Source organism: Plectropomus leopardus, chromosome 3 (assembly GCF_008729295.1).
Source record: "Plectropomus leopardus isolate mb chromosome 3, YSFRI_Pleo_2.0, whole genome shotgun sequence".
In the NCBI taxonomy this organism is placed as follows: Eukaryota; Metazoa; Chordata; class Actinopteri; order Perciformes; family Serranidae; genus Plectropomus; species Plectropomus leopardus.
In genome coordinates, this window is record NC_056465.1 from 15,849,526 (window position 1) to 15,873,539 (window position 24,014).

A 24,014-nucleotide genomic window follows, 5' to 3' on the forward strand; every position below is an offset into this window, starting at 1 on the left:
GTCAAAATAAGCAAAAGTATATTGTTTCCAATAAAGGTTCTAGGTGATCAACAATTTGTTGAAAACTTGCCCTTTAAAATTTCAACCCTTATCTAGGAATCAACATAACCAAAGCATTTGCAGATCTTTTTAAGGAGAACTTTTTCAAATTATTAGATCAGACTGCACAAGATTTGCAAAGATGGTCCCAAATCCTCACATCATTAGCTGGCCGGATTAATACAATCAAGATGACCATCCTCCCTAAATCGTTATTCTTATATCAGTGTATTCCCATCTTTATCAAAAAATGCTTTTTCCACGCCATAGATAAAACTGTGTCAGAGTTCATTTGGAATAAAGAAAACACCCTGAATAAGGAAGGCATTCTCACAGACGCCCAAAAAAATGTTCAACTTTATTACTGGGCAAGCAACATTAAGATAATGGCCCACTGATTACTAAATCAACCTCCGTTGTGGTTTAATGTTGAAAGGATATGTTGTTACTCTCAGCTTTAGCCACTGTACGCCCTGAATCGTTAGACAATCCAGTAGTTTCTCATTCACTCAAGATCTGGTCTCAGGTCCGAAACATTTTTTGGATGGCAGGCTAGCACTCTCTCTTCTCATTACAAATAATTATTTTGCCCCCTCATTAAATAATAAAATATTTGATGATTGGTTTGAAAAGGGAATTTGCAAATTTATATATTTATCAATGAGGCGTTTCCATCATTTTATTTATTTAACATTTTTTATTTTTAATGCTGTTCCTTTTTTAAACTCTTATTATTCTTTTTTTTTTAAGTTATTTTTATGTATATCTTTTATTGTTTTATACTGTTTTAGATACTGTACATTTGTGTGCATGTATGGATGTAAATGTTCATCAGATCTGATTGATTGTAAATGTAAAAAAGAAAGTATTTTGGCATAGATTTTCTCTTTGCCGGGAACAACTTACTGCATCTGTAGGTAACACAACGCGTTTTTCAGTTGTTAAGACTCAAGTATGGACAACAGCAGAATGAAAAGACCTGACTGGATATGAGTGAATTGCTGAAATGGCGACATTGCGTGTCTTTCTGGAAACATAATGATGTTAGCATCAGTTTGCAGCCAAGAGAGATGCCATTTAGTCAGCTGAGACTGAGGCGTTCCCATTGCTGACAGCTGGCCGCCCCTTCCTGAAACAAAGCAGTGCTCACAAATTGAGTTTTCCCCAATTAGCCAGTTTCCAGCTCTGATGTCACGTTGCATTTTGGACCAAACATGCCTTGTTTGCCCTCTGTGGTGAGACAAACTCTCCAGGCCTCCCTACATGACAAACTGATCCTTTGTAGAAACTGCTTTTTAATATGTTACAAAAAGCCTTTTTCTCTCAACTTCCTCATTTCCTTTCCTCTGTAATCATTCCAGCTCTTTGTGTGTTCTAGCCAAGCAAATAACTCAAATAAACCAGCTTTAAGCATCTTTAAATGGTTCTCTGGGTTGACCTAGATATCAGGTCCACAGATTTGTGTTTAAGACTCTGACCCATTTGTCTCTTTCACAACAGTAGCAACTGGAGCCTCCAGATGTTTGATTCTCATAACTTCAGAACAGGACCAGATGTCAGCAGCTTTCTGCCCAGAAACAACTGAAAAATGTGTTCATTATCATGCTATTTCCTCCACTGCTGGAAATTATACCAGTTCAGCATCTCTTTGATGGAGAGTGTCGGGTAATGACAAGGCACTGGATGAACGAGGGTCTTTGAAATGTTTCACAAAAGCTCCTGCAACACACCTTCATCACCATGGAGCTGCTCCTATGGAAAATACATGTTTTTGGGCTCTAATTCAGTTTTCCACCACGCTCTGATTCTGTTAGCTTGTCAGATTCAGCCGCTCATTACTCCTAAGAGGCAATCTGATGTCTGCAGGGCATAACAAAACTTAATTAAATGCCACGTCTATGTCTATGCCACGCAGTCGATGCAGAGACAATCTGCCTGAGTTATCTCATCTCTGCAAAGGAGACTCCAGTCAGAAAATCTGGCTTTTTCTGGTTCACTTCTGTTGCCTTGTTGGTTGTTTATTACATTTAGTCTATACTTTTGGAAACATACTTGTTTGTGAAATTTTGTTGATCTGTTTTTTAGTATTTTGGTGCCAATTTCCAAGAAGAAACTGTTAAAAAAAAAAGGAAGAAGGTTAATAAACCATTTGCTAATGCTTTACAGATTAGTTAAAAGCCATATCAACCAACTCCTAAGGTGTCAAGTTGTGTAAACAATCTTCCTCTTTAATGAAATTCAATATTACTTTTTGTTTATAAATAACTCTTTTGTTTATGGCTCGCAGTTCATCAAGTAAAACTTTTATAAAGAGCACCTTATTAGAGAGTACAGTCAGTATTTTTAATTTATATTACTTTTTAAATCATTCTGCTAAAAAGCTTTTTACAGGATACTTTACAATGACTGATATTCAAAAAAAATAAAATATTATAAAAGTAAGGCTATACAAAATAAGAAAGGACAGGTTAAAAAGTAAAAGCTTGGGGGAGAAGTTTAATTTTAGCATCATTGGGCAAAAATTCCATAATACAGTTTGAGTATATTGTAATTCCAGTGGTTTGACATAAAACTAGACTTCTGCACCTCTAGTCCGCTCTGTTTGCAAGCTTTAGAAATCTAGCCTGTGATGGGAGAATTTGGCAAATCAGAGGTCATCTGAGAGGGAGGGCGTTCCTATTGGCTGCGCTACAAATGTAGATGTGCATGCCCATCCTTTCAGATGGAGACAGCCTGATGCAACGGCAGAAAATCCTGCAGAGAAAGTTGCTATTTCAGCATTGGCAACAACTGCCTACAATCCAAAGCAACCCAAAAAAGGAAGCCGGACTTGTTTGACAATGAACAAACTAAAACGTGTCAATATCCTGAAAGTGTTTTTCAAAGATGGAGAGAAAATTTTGGTTGTAGTAGTTTAGCCTTCCACTAAAGGCTCACAGCAGCAGCTTCATCTTCACAGTCTGTCCTCCACCTCACTGCCCGCCATTACAGACCACCTCACCAGGAAAGTGGGCAGCAGATATGGAAACAGACCCCCAGTCTGCAGCCCCAGTTATCCAAATCCAGCCGGCACAAACTCCAGCACTGGGAGCTCGGACAGCCCTGACTCAGTGCCAGATCAATGAACTTTGTGTTGCTGCTGTTACACAGGTTTAGACCGGGCGCCGATGCTGGCCAAAAGCTTGCTGTGACCCCCGGCACTGGGGGGTTTGCACTTGCCAAATTCCAGCTGCTACTGCCGCCAAGTGAAGGGGTATTTCCCCGAGCTGCTGCAGCATCGCACAGCAGCAGGCAGCAGTGGGATGGCTAATGTTAGCTTGCTAATTCTTGTGTTATTTGTGGTCTTATAAACAGAGAGAGTGGGGCAAGGAGGGGCTGAGTGAATACAATGAAATAGATTAAATAAATTAAAGTGTGGGAAACACTGGGTTGTTGTATGAAGCGTGTGCATATGTAACTGGTTGTTAGGGGCTTAGGACAGAGAGGGGAGAGAGGCAAGCTGCAGGACGAGGATGTATTTTCAAATTCTGCTTTGTTTTTTTTTTTTGCCTTCTCCAGATTTCTGAAATTAGGATATACCAGATTGTTTTCATTTTGCACTGGGAACATGTCAGTGTTTTATATATGACTTCATAGGGCAGAGGTGCTTTTCAACAATGCTAAACGCAACATTTGTTCCATTATGAGCCAGTGAACAGAGGTTATCTCTGTGCTGCGAATCTAGTTTGAAACTGAAGTTCGAGGCCTCGCTCTCACTTTACCCTCAGAGACATCAGATTCAAAATCTCGAGACGGCGTCAGAAAAAGTTTGAGAACAACCACAAGCTCAGACTTCTCTCTCTTCAGTAGCACACAAAACTTTCATTGTTTGATCCAAAAATGAAAATTGGATTCGAAAGGTTTGTGGCGTCGCAGTGACACACAGGAAGTGTTTCCAAAAGCAGTCGTGGTTTGGTTCTTCCACAGAGTGAAGTGGTCAGTTCTGGCAGAGCAAGAATCTGACCTTTTTAGTGCTCAGGCCACAAGAGTCAAACCACTGCCACTCTCACTATTTTACGAGCCAAAAAGTCTTTTAGGGTCAAAAAGCACAACCTGTTAATCTTAATCAGTGTCTGGCAGAGAAAACAAATTCACCAGATGAACCAAAATGCAGCAGTGACCGGTTAGTTTGGTGTCTCTCCACCCTGATGTTTGTGCACACAGTTTGATTAGTGCCTCTTTCCCAAAGTGCTTGAGTTAACGTGAGTATTTTTAGCCCTGTGTTTTTCATTCAGTGTTTCTCAGGCACTGGAGATAGCAGAGGGAGGAGCGTCTGACTGGAGCACAGTGACAGACGCTCACTGACAATCCTAGAAACCTATATTTTTGTCTCCATATAGTTCTCTATTTTTTTATTTTCATCTTAGTTTTTCATATACCACATATTATTTATTTTACTTTCTCTATTTATTGCTGTCCTGTGGATTCTTAAAAAGCCTTAAAAACAAAAGACAAAAAAAAGCTAAAATTCAATTTTAGGACTTTGTGAATGTGTTTTTTCCTGATGGTGCATTTTAAAATCTCTAAAAAAATGGTAAAATATATTTTACTTGATATGAATACAAATTTACTGAATATCCCTCACATTTACGTCCTGCAGATCAGGATAGTGGAACCAACAACACACGTTTGTTTGTCAAGCCTGGATGCAAGCAGGATTTTGCAGCATGGCTGAAACTGGTGCAATGCACACAAGCATATTTTATGAAAAATGTTTTTCAAACTCAGCACAATGGGAATTAAGGCAAAAAATTCCACCATTTTAAATTAACTTTTTTGTCAACCTGCCACTGTGGCTGATGAAATCCAAAATCTAACAGCAACTCAATAAATTAGCATTGTGGGTTTTTTTGGCTGGTGAGTGATGCAGATCTAGCAGCCCCTTGCATCATTTATCAGCATTTGGCTGGTGGCTGGTGCTAATTTCCAACTATGTGACAAACACATAATCACCAAGTCATGTTTTCTGTCAGTTTTGATACCAACTAAAGAATGTCTCCAGCACTGTCGTTTCATAAACTTTTCATTCTTAACCAGAAACTGTTCATGATGTTGCGCCACCTCAGAGCTTGAGATAAGAAGTCCAGAGCCTCAGGCGAGGGCTGACTGTAGATCTATTCAGAGAGACGACCTTTGGCTAATTTTCAATCAGTAAATGAAACTACAGAACACAAGGGTGGTCTGTTATCTGCAGATCACAGCTTAAGTATTTAATCATCTGGAGACTCGCATCTTGTTCTCACACTTATAATTATGACTATTATTCTGAAATTCTCATTCATTTTTTAGCATGATCACAGATTATCTCACACTATCAAGCACCATTTCCTCATGATCATGTTTGAAATGTCTTTTCCTAAATAACTGAGTTTTGCTGAGATCCTGGGTGACTGCCTTGTTTTACTTAGGAATCTGTCCCGAAAGGACAGAATGATTTAAGTGCCAAACGAAGAGATACACAGAGCCAGGAGGACGGACTTTGTGAAAAAAAATAACCAGACAACTAAATTCAACATTATTAAATTAAGTTAGATTTCCACAAAACCATGAATCGGTCATCCTGAAATGATTTGAAACACGTCCCGAGATTACAATTAAATCCAAACTCAGTTTGCAGAAATCTCTTTTAAAAAAAACACCTTAATTGTTTTTCATGAGTTTCATAAGTCATGTCCCAAGATTTATATGGCAAACAAATCTGTGAGAGACTCCTGAGTGAAAAAGTGTAAACCAGTAAACACAACTGCCTTTTTTCCACCATTAAACATTTGTCAAATTCCTATTCACTTCATTCTGCTGTGTGCAGTTGTCTTGTATTGTAAATGTACTTCATGTCCAGCTTGAAGACAACTCTGGAGTCATTGTTATAAAGTAACTCTGTACTGCTACAGAATAAAACAATACATTTCAAATAAAGACATGTTTTTTCTACCTTGGAAAAATAAAAATGTAGGAAACAGGTGGCTGTTTCTTTCAAACGCACTGAGCTTCTGAAGAGCTTCTCCTTCTTTCAAGGATCATTTGGAAAGCAATGCCAATCAGAGGATCTGGCATGAAGCTGAAAGTGGTAATTTCCATTTTCAAAGCCTGGATGCCTGCTAATTATGATGAAGACCTGCTGCTATCAGGTTCCACGCAGCCTTGACACTTAAAACTAATTGCTGCCTTAGAAGGAAAAAAAAGTTTGAAGTTTAAAAACTTAAACAAACCACGGTTGCTTTCACAATGTAGAGATTTATTATGCTTTAAAAGGTCCAGTGTGTGAGATGCAGGGGCATATCCTGTCAGACACGGAATATAAGTTTCCTTTAGTTGTTGTGTTTTCGTTGCCTTAGAATGAGCTGTTTATATCTACATATTTATATCGCAAATAGCCATGATGCACCGCCATGTTTCTAGCCCAGAACAGACAAAACAAACACTGGCTCTGTAGGGCCATGAGTGTTTTTGTGTTGGCCCTGTAGTTAGCAGCCCCTGCGTGACAAGCAGCATCAGAAATACAGCATTTTCTTTAACATGAGACTGGTTTATTCAGTGTTTTTGCCGATCTAAACCACCTGGTCCATTTGTTTTGGAGAGGAGGAGACCTCCTCAGCAAAAGCCCCCTGAACGTCTGTATGCTAAGTTAGCTGGTGCTAACACATTGGCTGGTGTTGGGTTAGCAGCCTGTCTGACAGAAATACTGATTGTAACATGAAACTGTTTTAATCTGTGTTTAAACTGGTTTAAATCACCAGATCTGTATGTTCTGGAGAGGGAGAGACCTCTGCTGGTAATTTAGCTTCGGTAAAAACTTCCTGAACAACGATCGCTGAAGGAATTCTAACCGGGAGAAGTTTCAGCTGGTTGCAATCTGCACTTTCCACCACTGCAGGTGACATCTGGCAAGATGCTGCAATGAAATACATACAAGTGCAAATTCCAGGGGCATTCATTTGTAACAAGAACACTATATTTCTGCTGTTTATTTTACTGCTGTGACAAAAGGATAAAGTAGTTGTTGCATCTCCAAACACTTGAAATCCAGAGTGCTACAATCCTCCGTGCAGAGTTTTGGCATTTCTGCACTCAGAAATTCAACACATTTGCACTTCACATGGATGCAGCAAGAAACTGCTTGAAACTTTGACATTCAAAAGGAATCCAGTGACGTCAGTGAAGTCATGTTTAACAATCTGGTTTGTTTGCAAAGAGCAAAGAGGAAACGGGAAAAGGTTGTCAGCACGTACCGTGATTTTAAAATCGAATTTGGAGGATTCTCAAAGGCTGAAAATGCAACGACAGCTTGGTGCGTCCTCACCAAGAGGTGGTGTTCACAGTAAAGGAGATAATGGTCCAGACAAAACCCAAAACAAAAAATGTAAACAAAAACAAAATAAGACCGCAATAATTGCTTATGCACATGGGGGATTAAATGTTTATACAGAGGTTCTTTTGGATTGCAAACCCACCAGATTACCTGTTGGAAAAATGACAATCTTGTTTTTGACTGTAGTGTGCTGTCATCTTAATGCCAGTATGTCCTCATCATATCACTGCAGTGCAGAGTACCTCACAGTCTGGAAGCGCTAAAATTAAAACCACTCGTAATAGAGCTAAAAATACAACAGTATGCATCTTATCAGACTCACAAGTGCGAGCACACACCCAAATTTTACTCAGTCTTTTTTTGATAAACTTTCCTGTCTTTTCTAAAGTGTGAATACCGCAAGAAAGTGTGCATCATGAACACATGTATGAAAGAAAAATAACAAGACCAAGGTATGAAATATTGAGGGTATCAGAGTGTAACAGTGACCTCCTGACACCTCCAACTAAACTTACAGTGAATCTATTTTTGAGGCGGCGGCAGTAAGTCAAACCCCAGAGTCCTGTTGCAGAAACAGTCTCCCCCGAGAGAGCGTCACAAAGTTGTCAAGAGATTAACACTAAATTAAAGAACAAGTTTCTGTTTACTCAGCTCATCCTTGTACAGGAGATCAGATTATCTGTGGCAATCAATCTGGGAAATTGCTTTGCCAAATCTATATTTCAAGAACGACATCACGATACTTCATCTAAAGTGACAAATTAAGAGGACAGTAGCAGCCATTTAAAACGGCGGATCTAGCTTTCATTTCTGTTGCATTTCACAAGAACGAAAAAGGCCACCACATCCTGACATTCCTGACTCAAATAAACAAACGTTCACTGTTTCTCTTTCGCCTTTTATCCAGTCAGTTCGTTCCACATTGTTCACGATTATTCCCAAAGCGGACAATAGATTCCCTGCTTTATCTGAGGTTGCTATCAAATCATCTCAAATAAAAAAGAAAGATGAACTTCATTACTCATCATCATCATCATCATCATCATCATCATGCTTTTTCAAAACTGAAGCTTTCTTATAACAAACACTTTGACTCTATTTGTGTAAAAAAAAAAAAAACGATCACCAGAAAAAAACAATAATATCGGACAATGCAGAAAACTGTTTCAATTACATTATTTGTCAAGAGCCAACACCAATATTTCTTTAAATAATTTTTTCTACAGTATCTGTGCACGGCTACAGCAGTATAGTTAAAGTTCAGAGAGAGATGGTGAGCATGAACTATGGTTAACGCTGCAATATCTGATTTGTTTTGGCCATTTTGGGGGCTGCAGGAACATGTTTTGAACACAACGTTAGCATATCATCTTTTTTTTTTTTTTTAAAGTTGACATGTTGAACATCCAGCAGTGACAGAGCAACATTATCATTCATTTGGGGTCGTGTTTGTGTCACCTGATGAATGTTAGGTCCAATTTTCACTCTCTTTAAGCTCTGTTTTTGGTCCCTACCAACTCCTGAGAGAAATAGCTGCTTTTTAGCCACTAAATCTCCACTATGTGCAGCGGCTGCTGAACAGGTTGTTTACAGTGGGGGTTTTTGGAGCTTTTTCAGCTGCCTGCTTTAGCCAAAAATAACGCCATGAGAGGAGTGAAGCAAGACACTTAAGTTGCAGCCAGACAGCTAAACAATGAACTGAGACGCAGCATAAATCTCTGTGAGGCCGAGCAGAGCTGCAGATTCAGGTGATAATTCTCACGTCGCCTTAATTGTCATTTCAAATGTTATCATAAATAAAATATATTATTACAGCCTTATGGTTATGGAAAGATCCCAGATAGAGAATAAAAAGGAGCAGATCATGAAGGGCACACTACTTCCTTTGTTTTCATGCATCTTGTGTTACAGCAGACGACATTATTACTGTTTATTAGCCTGATATTTTCAAACATCAGCCTCAGTTCCAGCAACTCAACCAACAAGCCGCCCGAACATCATCTAACACTGTCAAAGCTCGTCAATCTGTCATGTTAAATGTATTCTAGGAGTCTTTAATTAAAGTTTTGATTTCTTGCATTTCCCAGAATCCTGTTCCACAACCCCAGGGAAGGGGAGTGACCATATTGTACTCAGATGTTTTTCCTCTTTCTTCAGCTTTTTGATACTTCGGGACTGTTTACAGTTTGTTTTGATTTCACGCTGAGTAGCACTCAACATCTGAACATCCAACACCACAGAGCAAAAACTCTGAGGAGACGAAGATGATGCACGCAGTAATGACTGACAAGAACTCAGCTGAGGGTGGGGAGGGGGGCTCAACACCTCTGACAATAGCAGAGGTGGAGGGGGGATTTCCATCCTGTGAAACAGCCTCACAACAACAGTATCTGAGATATTTCCTCTGTATCTGCTCTACATCTACAAGCAAGCAAACAAACTTTATCTGTAAAGCACTTTCCAAAACAGAAGTGCTTTACAGGAGAAAGAAAAGGGGAGAGAGGAAGGCAAAAGAGACAAAGAACAAGCTGAATGACGTGTACAAGCCACAAAAATAAAATAGTGTATATAATCAAAAGAAAGCCAAAGAAAACAAAGGGGTTTAAAATGCTTTTTAAAGAGGTGCACTGATTTAAAAACAGCAAAATTATGACATTATAAAATTATCACATTATATTTGTATTTTTAGACTATGACACCCCTGAACAGCAGCTTTAAGACAGTTTCAAAAAGGACCTTAGGTTGGATTATTATTGGGGTTTTTTTTAAATGTACTGCAAACTTTAACAAGGTACTTAATATATTTGAGAGACTTACAGAGTAAAAAAAAAAAAAGACATTTAATATTAGAACTATGTTTTAGACTTCATTACAAATTGAAAATGATCCTGTACTGAAAATGACAGTGGAGACAAAGTCTGACAGTCACTTCTGGGGCGGTATAAGCCTAAATAAACATTTATGACTGTGACGATAAAACTTTCATTCTCTATTTAAATTCCAAAGGATTGGGGCGACATGCATGGACGTGTAAAACAAAGCACGGCAGGACAGCAAACACACTAAAGGTCATTAAAAACACACATTTACTGAGACAACAACTAAATAAAACTTTTCAACTCGTTCTCACGGCGGTGCAGAGACTATTACATTAGCCTGCGATCAATACTTCACCGCAGCACTTTGAGACAGCTAATAAATAAAACACACGCAGCGTAAGACGTTTTGTCGTTTGTTTACAGAGTCGATCAGTCAGGCTAATCAATATATTTCTGAATCATGTTAATCGATCCCTCGGGCTGTTTCTTACCTCCTGGCTTCTCTCCGTCCAGCCTCAATGAGACTTGTCATGACTTTCGAAGAAGGTAGGAAAAGTTTGGGAGGAGAATTTGAAAAAAACTCCTACCACTCTGGCTGGTGTCAAGTTAGGCAACAGGCATAGGATCGTTTCCTGTTTTAGATTTCAAAATAAAAGGCCAATGTTGAAATTAGCCTTGTTTTTGTTTACTTTCCATCAGTACACATACCTGTACAATGGACCTATAATGATTAAAGTTCAAGTTTTCCATGATTTTTGTTAGATCTCTGCATGTTTGGGTACCATTAATGGTATTTTGATTTTTGTTGTCCATGTTGAGTAAGATCTAAGTTGTTTCAGTAAGATGATGATTACACCCTATCTAAACATGGTAGAGAATCAAACGTTTACTTCTTGGTGTATGATTTTTTTTTTTTCTTTCCCAAATGTTGACACCTGTCACAACCTACATTTTTTGTTTTTCTTATTTAGCCTAAGTAGGCTCACATCTCCTCCATACCAAGAACTACATAAATGCTTTTCATTATTCAATAATTATTAATGACACAGTACTCTATATCATTTACATACAGCATATTGGCTACTTTCATATAGTATGGGACACTTTTGTTGTTGCTGCTGCTGTCCCTTACTTGCAGTTGTTTAAAATTGTATTCGTTTCACTACAATATGAAAATAATCTTTTGCATAAATGTAAAACTTGCTTGTGCTGTAGCCCACTTATGTTGCATTACCATCAAAATAAGAAGACATTATATTATTTTTATAATGGAGTGTTAAGCAGTTTTCTGTATGAACAATTAAAAAATACATGCATATCACAAAATATAGCAAGCACTGAAAAACAGCACAGTATATGATAAAGGGCTAAGTCCTTTAAATACATCTACAATAATGAAATATGGGCTGTTTTAGGCCAAGACAAACATGGAGATGGCCTGACAACAAGACAATTTGTGACACTGTAGTTAAGTATTTTTGTTTCTTGTTTTAGCCAGACTACATTTATCTTTCAATTTATCCATTCGGTGCTTTAATTTTGAAGGCAGAATCAGGTATGATCTGGTCATTTCCTGTCCACCTGTTGATTTTGACGTAAATTTGACGCAGCTTTCTTGAGTTTGCCGCTAAATACAGCTTCGAAGAATCAATGGCAGACAGCTGAATCCTCCAATGAGAAACGAGATCTGGGTGATGATGTCAGAGAGGCGGGGCTTATTGGTCGTTTTGGTCAGCTGGCGCCAAATAAAATATTACATCTTGTTTCCAGAAATAATGACAGAATAATAACAGAATTTATCCCATATATCGTCTTTCATGAGTCTCTTCTGCTTTTCAGCATAGAGTCTATCAAACAGCATTGTGATTTTACCAGTTTGTTTACAATAAAGACAACCAGCACTCATAAATACATACTTTTAAAGGTGATACATCCCATTATTTACAGTTAGAGAAAAAAAAAATACAGGCAACTTGTTACTATGAAAACAAACAGCTTGTCCTCCTGCAATAAGGCCTTATAAACTGCACTATCTCCCATCCAGCAGCTGAGGACGCTGTTGGCTTTCAGGTTGGAGGCAGTCAGAGGATGTTTGTGCCTGAAAAAAACTCAACAGTCTACAAGAAAATTGCTGTCTATCAATGCTGGAAAGTAGGCCAACTACGTAGGTGAAAGTTTAAATGTACTTTTGCTTTAGTTAGGTTGCTATATTTCAGTTTTTAAGTTTATCATTTTACTACATTGCATTTCAGAGGTAACTATTGTAGGCTCTATACACTTCATGCATCTAACAGCTGGAGTCTCTAGTTAATTATTTAGGCCTACTTAGCAGGATTTTACAAACATAGCCTACAAACAATTTTTTAAATTTTTACAGTGCAGATTGAAAAGTCCAACAATTAAGTTAGGCCTATATAACCTGTATCATAACTCTGAAAGTGACCATTATGCACAAGTAGCCTATTTTAACTTTGATACTTAAAGTACATTTTTGCTCTAATAGCTACTTTTGTACTTTTAATGAGGCCTAAGTGAATTCCTGAATGTAAAACTTTGACTTAACTTATAACAAACTATTTTTAAAGAGTAGTTAAACGATATGTATGTTTTTTCCACTGCTGAGTTTTGTTACATATAGTAGGTAAAGGTCTTGAAAACATCATTAGAATTAGAAACATGACCTATAAACAATAACTAAACAATAAATTGTTTGATTGCTGCTGTGAACTGTCGAGCATCTGGTTTGTATCTGTTGCTCTGGGAAACAACACAAACTATCAAAGAAACAGGGGTGTTTTTTATTTAGCCCAGTTTTAGTTTCCATTGCTTTTGGCTGAAGTTGTTTCTTTTTACTTATAAAAGCATTTAATGCGGCTTTTGTTCAGTTCACATCTTTCAGTGTATTAAATAGTAACATTTCTTTAGATTTAAAAGATTCATTAGGTCCAAGTGTGTCTTATTTTTGTTTGGAGTAAGAGTAAATATGGGGTTCATGATGAGCGTCAATGTTTTTCCCAAGCTTTCAACCAGATCTCACGTTCCTCCCCACTGTCTTCCTCAGGGGACGGAGTTTGATCAATGCGACCACTCACACCCGATGTCAAAGACCACCTCTAAAGAGAAAATTGGGTCCTAACACCTCCTGTTAACTTCATACACTTGGGAAAGCCATGAGATAGTTGAAAACTCAGTAAAAAGTTAGTCCGCAAAATGCCTTGGACCCTGAGGGTTTTTTTTTTTTTTTTGTATACTTTTATTGTCATCATATCCTCTCATGAACCTGTGTAATGATGACAACATTTTGTTTTTACATAAACAGTGAGATTAAGTGCATCACCCAGTGATGGCCTTCATCTTAATAACACTCACTCTGACAGTAAATTGACATAAGTAATCGCACAGTTTACAGAAGTTTTATATTATCATTATTGACTTCACAAAAGTCATCTTTCATCTTTGAAAGCCTACCTTCTGTATTCCATAAATCCATGTTTTTCCTCTCTTTAGCACGGAAAGCTAAGACAGAACAAACAAATCAAATTAGTAAATTGTACACAATAAAATAAATTTTAAAAAAAGATCAGGGAGTACAGAGCCTTACTCAAGCTAAGGCTCATGTAGTGTTCCCCTCAATGATTGTCAGCCCTAACATGGAAAAACCCACATTTCAGTACTTTCAGTTCATTACTCTTTAAACCTTATTATAATACATACACTTAGACCATCTTTTTTTTCAAATGGTTTCAAGTTTCCCCTCATTTTATAAGTCAAATTTTCCATTTGATATATTTGTTGAACTGTTTCTCTCCATTTACTGTATATATTAAGAGACCTTTTTTTTGCCAATTTCTTGTTATCAATGCTGTTACATGCAGAATTTTTGACATATATTTATAATTTTTATTTAAACTTTTATCCACCATTTTACCCAGTACCATAAAGTCTGCATTCAAATGAATAATTTAAAAAAATCAGACTAATGGAGGGGTTACAATAAGACATGTTATCCTATGACTGAAACAGACTATACTGACAAAAGACTAAAAGTTTCGGGAAAGTAAACCTTGACTGCCACAACAGTAAAATCCTTACAGCACTTTTGATGCTGTTTTCTTTTTTAATATTAGTTTTTACCTTGGATTTAGCAGCAAGAAAAACTGAGATTTGTGTGAATCACAGTGATGAGAAACAGCAGCATTTATGATTCTTGTAAAACACTGTGACACCCACCAGAGGGAACCCTGATTGGCAGGTCGGCATGACCCGGCAGAAAGGACATCGATCAACATGACAATGTCAAAACACCATGCACAAGAGACATGGGACAGGAAGAGTGATGTTATATAATCAGTGGAGACCGAAAACTAAGTTAAAAATAAATACTGGCCAGAAATTACAACGACCATTGCAGCTTCAAATAAACTGTAAATGTTACAGCAGGAGAGAAATACATTTTAAGATAAAAGAAAACAGAAAAAAATAAATCTAAACTTTTATAAAATAACCAAATTTAAAACCCAAACATGTATTGTTTTTTTGCTACGACAGAAACAAAAAATCAACATTAGTAAATTGTTACAAAATAATATCAACTTGAATTAAAAGAAAGATCAGGGAGTACAGAGAGCCCTACTCCAAGCTTACGGTCATGTAGTGTTCCCCTCAATGATTTGTCAGCCCTAACATGGAAAAACCCCAAAAAACCATTTCAATACTTTCTAGTTTCGTTACTCTTTAAAACCTTCATATAATACATTCACTTAGACCATCTTTTCGCTTTCAAATGGTTTCAAGTTTCACCCTCATTTTAATACAGTCACAATTTTCCATGTTGCACATATATTGTGTTGAACCTGTTTCTCTCCATTTACCACGTATATATTTTAGAAGACCTTTTTTTGCCAATTTATCTGTTATCATTGCTGTTACATGCAGAATTTTTGACCATATATTTATAATTTTATTAAATTTTTATCCACCATTTACCAGTACCATAAAGTCTGCATCTGAAATGAATTAATTTAAAAAAATCAGACTAATGGGGGGGGGAGGGTTACAATAAGACATGTTAGCCTATGACTGAAACCAGACTATACCTGACAAAAGACCTAAAAGTTTTTGGGAAAGTTAAACCTTGACTGCCACAACTGAGTAAAATCTCTTTTACAGCACTTTTGATGCTGTTTTCTTTTTAATATTAGTTTTTTACCTTGGATATTGGCAGCAAGAAAAACTGAGATTTGTGTGAATCACAGTTGATGAGAAGAACAGCAGCATTTGTGATTTCTAGTAAAACACTGTGACACCCACAGAGGGAATCCCTGATTGGCAGGTCGCCATGACCGGCAGAAAGGACATCGATTCAAACAATGACAATGCCAAAACACCATGCACAAGAGACATGGGACAGGAAGAGTGATGTTATATAATCAGTGGAGACCGAAAACTAAGTTAAAAATAAATACTGGCCAGAAATTACAACGACCATTGCAGCTTCAAATAAACTGTAAATGTTACAGCAGGAGAGAAATACATTTTAAGATAAAAGAAAACAGAAAAAAATAAATCTAAACTTTTATAAAATAACCAAATTTAAAACCCAAACATGTATTGTTTTTTTTTTTTTTTTTTTAACTCAGATGCCAGGAGAAAATGCTGTTATTGTATATATTATTATAATATTATATATTATTATTAATATTGTATATTTTTGCAGAATACAATTGTATTTTTTAAAAATATGTATCATAGGCTACGTTTGATGAACTTTGTCATCAGGAGTTGCAGGAGATGGTGGATAGTGTGACTTTGGTGAGATGACTGCCAAGCAGCAGACAGCAGTTTTAGCCACCAGTTACAGTTTTTCTAGCAGCTTTTTACCCACTGAATGTTCCTACCAGGATATTGCCATGAAAAGCAACTGTTTTTCAGAGACTTGCCTCCAAAATCAGGAATTTTAAAACATGTTTTGGCTTTTTCTAATGATAACCAAGTGTTTTTTGCAACTTGAGCTTACTACACTTTAACCACAGTGTTGTTGAAATGCAGAAAATAAGAAGAAACAGAAACTTTGAACATATCTATTACATAACAAATCAGTGATTTGAAGAAAGAAGAAACAAAGCCATCATCATTTTTGGATATATAGTTGTTGTTGTTTTTTTACCTTAAGTATGTACACACAGTTGTCAGGCCACTTTAAAGTATTACACTTTGCTTACTGCCTGGTATAATAGCTGCTGTTAAAGTGTTTGCCCACTGACAGCACAGCGACCCTGACGAACATGAGGCAGTCTGCCTGAGGAGAGTTTTCTGATGGAGCGTACAGATGGAGGAAGCTGCAGTTAGTTGAGACTTTTTATGGCTTCTCTTTCCTGCAGGTCAGTCCGACCTCCGGTCCAGAAGGTCATACTCGCTCACAGTGAATTAAATCAGACCCAAGAGACACAAACACACCCTAATCCTCCCAAACCTTATTTTACAGCTGTCATCCAGCCACGTTGAGGCTGTAAAGCCATTGTTCATCACCATTCCCACAGATTAGACATAAGACTACACAACTTTAAAACGTACACTAGCAAGTGTTCTCTTTTTATCATCACATTATGAATATGCGTGTTTTTTTTTCCCTCAAAATGCTTGATAGGAAGCTGAACATCAGTTTATCTCACCAAAGAAGGACCGGTGGTTGCCATGACGGAGAACTGGCACTATCATTCTCAGCGTGACTCATTACTTCCATGAGCAAGACAGTTTTTATTCAGGAGTGAAACACGGACAAAGCCAGGAAATAATCACTCTGGCGGCTCCATACCAACTCCACACACAAATGAGCAGCATTTTAGATGATTTAATTTGAAATTATAGTCACAGTGTATTTATGTAGGATTTTTAGGTACAACTAAGCAAAAGGAAAACAATCAGCTGATGGAAAATGATGCAATGTGGATGCTCAGGAAAGGACACTTATAGCAGCATTAATATATGGTGGAAACACTAAACACATCTATGGCTTATGAACATGTTAGTATGAGTTGTGTACCATTTCAAAGGGTGCCATACTGAAAGTGTTTGGTGGAAAGGGGTCTTAAAAACACCTGACAGCAAAGGCCACAAGAATGAACCAAAACAGTAACGTTGCAGGTAGAGAAACCAAAACAATGACTTAAAGATGCTATGAAGCTCCGTACAATAAAGTAAAACTGCAGAGCTGAGTAAATACTCTCTATTTTCTAACACATTAGCTTGGCATCACGTTATAATTTGAAAGCTGTTAAGTAATTTGATCCATCATTAATACAAAAATATTGATAAGTACAGCTTTAGTAGGAATGACATTGAAAACTTGTATTAGAGAAACTAGAGTTATCACTAATTGTTGATTCAGATTAGACACATTAGCTACTGAAGCAATGATATCTAATCTTCCTGGTGTCCAGTTTCTGTAAATGACGTATAGGCCATAAGCCATTTACGATACTTAACTGAAAATGATAAAACACATCTAATATCCAGGATACTACGATAAAAAATGACAGGATAGCAACACAAAAGGCCGCTCCAAATAATATTAACACCTCTTACAGATTCTAAGTAATAACTAAAGAACATTTACATCCTGTTGTCACAAATACTGGCATGACAGATATTTTTCTCTGTTATTTTTTAATAAACTTTAAGAGCAAAACTAAGCAAAAAGAGCTATGCCATGTCTTATATTAACAGATGCAGTCTGAAATATTTTTTGTCAAAATGTGTTATATTATTTTGCTAATAAATAAAAAACTCATATAGTAACAAAGTCCATGCCACCAGTGCTCGATAATTTACTGATCTGATCTTTGGGGTTTTAATTATGAGTACTGTGGCCTAAAGTTATTATTATTCATTGTACTGATCTTTCTACAGACCAGGGTGCCTTGCTTTGTGACTATTTACAGTTGTTTCTGCTCAAAGGTAACTTCTTACACCTTTTCTCTGTGTGTCTCTGACCCTTCACCTGCATCATTCTGCCATGGTCATTTTGTAGAGACCTCTGTACACAGTGAGTGGCCTCAGGGAAAAATATAGTTGAAGGCCAAACACCAGAAGCTCTTTATCAGAACAAAAAGTCATTTCCCTACTGAGCAGCGAGAGGTACTGACAGGATGGAGATAGGAGGAGAATACCTGTCCATCCCTTCAGTGCGAATCAAAGTCCAGAGGTGTTGGCAGCAAAACATGTTTTCTTTACTGCGGGCCTCAAGGACAGTCCCAGTGAGTCCAAACAGGTCATACACGTCATAAACACATTTGAATTAGTTTTAAAGCCTCTGAGGGAACAAGCGCCCATGTTTGACTGCAGAAAAAAAGTTAATATAGTCATAAAATTACAGCTGCAACAGTTATTTTCAATATCAATTAATCTGCAGATTATTTTTTATTATTCTATTAATCATCTACTGCAGTGTTTTATTAAGTGTTGTTCCAAGAACATGATGGTTTATTACACACTTTTCATTTGTCCAACCAACAGTCCAGAACCAAAAAGTTTTCTTTTTTTATTTACAATAATACGTCACAGAAAAAAGCTGCAGAATCTCTCACTTGATAAACTAGTCCAACAGTCAATTGAAATTTTATTTTCAATGCACATTATATTAAAAAAACATTATATTAAAACTAGGTTGTTGTTGTTTTAAAAATATCATTAATGTCAAGCCAGCTACAAACTGCCGCTCGGGCACACACACAGGTGAGGTTGCGGCTTCATAAAAAGGTACCGACCAGGTGCCAGGCTATAAGCTACATGCATCAAAGAGGAGGCTACAAAATTGCAGGATACAGCACCAAAAAAAGGCAAATATAGCAACTCAAAACACCAAGTGGACAAAGCTAGGGTTGGCTTTCACTTCGCTGCTGAGTCTGTTTACAAAATCTTCTTTTCCACTGCACAAAAAACCTGACAACATCTATCTCTTTAATGTAAGGGGAAGGGAACAATCAGCACTCACTCCCATGCCAAATGACTCTGCAGTAGTCACAGGTATTTATCGGCATTGATAGAAACACAACACTCAGGTGGACGCACTAATTTTAGCCTCTTAACTGGCGAGATGTAATGACAAGCCACTACTAATTACTGTCTGTCTACACCTAAGAAGTACTAAAACTTCAATCTAAATTAGTCTGCACCGAGTTTGAAAGAGAAACTGAGAAAGTAATTTATAAAGAGAATCACCATAAAGGTTTCACAAGCCTCCATCTATGCTGCTTTCTACTGTTTATCTGTTCGGCCACCCATCTGTGGCGTCAAATGTGATACACCAAAAGCTCTGTTCTACAGGCAATGGGAAAGGCCTTTATAGCCTTTCAGAAGGTTTACCCGTGTTTAAAAAACCTGCGTGTACACACTAATTTTGGTGGAAAAGAGGTGAATCAGTAACCAACAATTCCTGCCTACTATAACTTTAAAGATCCTAGCCAACCAAAGCTACAGTTGTGACTTCTCTGAATGACAAGTTGTCTTTAAATGAAAAAAAAAAAAGACTGCACCATCATGTCACAAACACTGCACGGAGGATGTAATAACACATTTCAAACACCAATAACTAAACCAAAGACAGAAGATAATACAAAAAGCTGGCATATTTTAAATGCTTAAAACTGAAAAGAATTGGACATTTTATATGTGTCTTGATGCTTTTAATATTTTGATGACTACATGGACTACTATGGTAAAAAATGTTAAAAGAAGCGGAGAAGAAACTAAAAGTATTCTGATTATTTTGTCATTATTCAAAGATCAATCTCAAAATGCCATAACTACTATCAAACAATTAAGAAAATATAATTAACTGCTGAGTGAAAAGCCACAATCATTAATCAGAAATCTGTCTTGGTTACAAATAGCGTCATTTGGGCCAAACATTTTAAGTTTTTCCTCTTTATTTTCACACGCATCAGGCTTTCCTCCCAGTTTCTGGGTAAAAGGTGAACTATGAAAGAGAAGTGATTTGACCCGTCTCACAGCCGAGGTCTCGGACACACAGAGCGTTAAGTAATGTGACAGTGGGTGCAATGAACCTTTAAGCCCAATGTGAGCAAATATCTGGCCTGAAGCAGAGGTTAATACCTGGTTAATGCCACGACAAAAAAGGTCAACTGGGGTTTTACTTTCCGAAATGGAGCAGAGGTCAACGAGCTATTTATATTTCATACAACAAGACAAGTTTAGATGGATTGTTAAGTGTGCATTTGTTGTTTTATGTATCCTACTGTAAGAAGGACATTTTTTTTTTAAGTAGAGATGTCCCTTTACTGATGCAAACACAACAGTCATTTGGTTTACTGATGTGGTAAGATAAGAGTTGGGAGTCCCATTAAGTTCAGGCTGAGTTTAGGCAAATGCATTCTCTTCACTGCAACGTGGACCTATAAACTAGAGGAAGTCCTATGCAATAATCTACTTCCTGTTGAGACAGGATGCAAGTGGAATATATCACACAGGGAGGTGTTACATAAAACACGACTTCTGGTCTCCCACAGCCTTCAGTTTGTTTGATTGTGGAATAGAAACACAAAATACAGCTGCCTGTTCAGCATCAGCAGAGCCTGTCACAGTTGTACATAAGCAACTCCTCTAGTCAGCCTAAACAGGACTGAACACGTCAGGATGTTTCAGCCCAGATGCCTGTCAGAGGGTCGAACAATGTTGAAATCCTCCTCCTCTCCACAAATACCTCTCAGCATCGGAGCTGGCAAAGCTGCATCCAACAACTTCTATAACCTCTCTAAACCAACATCCGACATCCAAAAACACCTCAAGCTGCGATTGGCCAGCTGTGCAAAGGAGAAAAAATTGGGCATGGTTTCAAATTCTCTCTTGTGCCTCTTTTCTCAGAAACTATTATCACTTTTCATGTTTACAACTGAGTACAACACTTACGAAGGTCTTCCAAGAAATTGTGCGCCGTTATCCCCAACTGAACTGTGATGGCTTCCTCTCTCTGATGTTTACCCTGCTCCTTTTAATGTGGCTGCAGAAGCGGTCGAACAAAATGTTGTCCAAATTAGTTTGTTTTGAACACAACCCAGCCATAACAGTCTACAGCCACATCAACTGTATGCCAACAAAAAAGCCAGTTCTTTCAAGTAACCCGATTCATGTCGCTTATTGCCATTAGCCAACCAACTCATGAACCACTCTGCTACTACTCTTAGGGTTATTCTTCCCAGTTCCAGCTGGGGCACTTGTGCAAGTAGCAACTCACAATTGATGAGTCACAGTCCAAAAGTGAGTCATTCTGAATGGACCTCAAGGATTCACCCCTGCTTGGGTAAACTCACTCCCCTTTAAAAGTAATTCAAAAAGAACGATTTGTTAGTAAATGTAACGTAACTATATAATGCTCCATTAAAGGAAAACAAAACTATAATTTAGACAAAAGTGGAGGTTGATAAGTTTTTTGTTTTTTTTATCCTCAGCAGCCAGTGACCAATAAATAAAATGAAATGGAAGTAGTTTGATTGATTTGGCCACAAATCAAAATATTTAACAAACTCAATTTTTACCTTGATGGTATCACCATTAGGTATCATTTAATCTAATTTTTAAAAAAAAATGTGAACTGCAGATTCATCTGGTGATGATGAATGTATGTACAAAATTTTGCTCCATCTCATTGAGTACAGTGTTTTTCAAATGGGGGTGTGGGTATCTTCAGGGGTATTTTGGAGTACTGCAGGGGGGTAAATTAGTTTTTTTTTTTTAAAACATTTAATTTAAACAAATCAGTAATGTTAATACCATAGCAAGTTTATTTAAAAAACCAAATGTAAGTTCAATAAACCACATTTAATATCTCCATCTCAGTGTGATTTTTAACTACTGTACTCTGTCAACTGTAGCAACAAATTTAGTAGAGGTCACATCTGCATTTTATTCGTGTTTTTACCAAAAATGTTTTAGGTTTCATCCTATGGGGACCATGAATGTCCGAATGAGATTTTAATCCATCCAGTAAGTGTTGAGATATTTCAGTTTGGATCAAAGTGGTGGACCAACTGCCACTGCAGCTCAAAAACTAAACGCTATTAATAATGAGAAGTTTTGTTATCACCAGAATGGTAAATTTGTGAAAAACAAAAATGATTAGTGTGCTACCTTTTAGTAAATAGTTGACAATTTAACTGACAAATTAGCACAATTAAACTCTGGGAAGCAGGATTATGAACCTCTAGTTTTGATTTTCTGCTACAGGTGCTGATTAATAATCATAAATCTATACATTCAGTGTTTCACAGTAGTCATTAAAACCTCATTAACTCACAAAAACAGGAAATGTATTTACACAGCCCACCTCTGGCTTACATACCTTCGCCCCTGTTGCACTCTTTGATCAGGGAGTGGATGCCTTGGGGAAACGACACGGCTTTCTAGGTTAAAGTGCAAACTGGAGAATCGGATTGTAAAAAAAAAAAAAAAAAAAGGTAACAGGTTCCCCATGTGTGAGGGGAATCTGGGTAGAAGGTCAGTGAGATGCACGTGAATGAATGAAGAATCAACCTTTGAACTGTAAATAACAGCTGCTTTTTATGAATCCCCCATGACATCAACATACGCTGTACACTGGCGTTTCACCTTTCACACACTTTCTTTTCTGCCAGATGAACTGAAATGCCTCCCAGATGCTAAAATAAAAAACACAAGACATAAACCAGAACTGAAAATTGCTTCCCAAAACTTACATTTAATGTTTGAAATAGAGACATGAATAAATAAATAGAAGTATACAACAATAAAGTAATGGCATTTTTAAATAGCTTTGTGTTTGTGCTTTGTGTCCTTTATTTTAAAGTATCTATAAATCCCCCCCACACACACCAAAAAAAAACCCAAAATCCACCAACCAGAACCTATAAAGCTCACTAACTAATCTGTCATTCTTACAGGGGGGTTGATTTTGTTTTTGTTTTTGTGGTTTTATAGATTTATGAGCTAGACTTTCTCTTGGCAGGACTCCAGGAAGTTACCTGTTCCAGCCAAGAAATAGTCCAAGCCAATTTACTGCCTGTAAAACCACAACTTGTTATTTTACGGACAGTTTTTGTACGGTTAAATGAACCAGATCTAACGTGTTAATATGGAAGCCCTGAGAGGGAAGGGGAAAAAATAAAAATCAGTCACCTGTCAAGCTGCAGACCACTCTTTGAGACCAACCAACAGCAAAACTAGTAGTTTTTTAGCAATAACTCGCTGGTTTTCCACCGGCAATAATGCCACAAAGAGTATTATTTTTTTTACCAGGACATTACTCCGTTTCCAGCTGTGAATATGCCATCAAAACCGTTTTTCTTAAGCCCAAACATGATCTTTACCTACCCATAACAATAAGTGTTTTTTTAGCCCAAACATAACCCCATGTTACTCCAATGTTGTTGAAATATAAAGAAGCTAAATAGTTCAACATATCCGTTACATAATAACATATTAATATAATGTGACAGAAACATACAATGCCAACATTTCTCCTACCAAATGGGCTGTCATGTTTAAGTGCTCCAAAATCTATTAATGGTAAGATTTATGGTAAGAAAAAACTTTTTGTGACCAGAGATTTTAAATCCAGAATGTAACCAACATTACATTTAGTATAACTGGGAAAATTTAAACGAGTTTCACCAAAGTCTGATCAAAAAACACGTGGTAAGCCTGTGATCCGAGGAAGACAAAATTGAGCTGGTCCAGCAACAGCCAAAACTCAGAAGAAATGCTGGGAGAAATAATTCAGGCTGAATCAGGCCATATAAACTGGTCCGATTCCAGCA

The 24,014-nt window shown here is 37.3% G+C and overlaps 1 protein-coding gene across 2 annotated transcripts in view; it reads right to left on the reverse strand.

Annotated features, from left to right (window-relative positions):
* kank3 (KN motif and ankyrin repeat domains 3) overlaps positions 1-10,752 on the reverse strand; it is a 36,131-nt gene extending 25,379 nt beyond the window's left edge. For both annotated transcript variants that reach the window (XM_042515375.1, XM_042515368.1), the window contains exon 1: positions 10,698-10,752. The gene's annotated coding sequence lies outside the window, so the exon portion shown is untranslated. The remainder of the gene's footprint in view (positions 1-10,697) is intronic.
* Between the last annotated feature and the right edge of the window lie 13,262 nt (positions 10,753-24,014).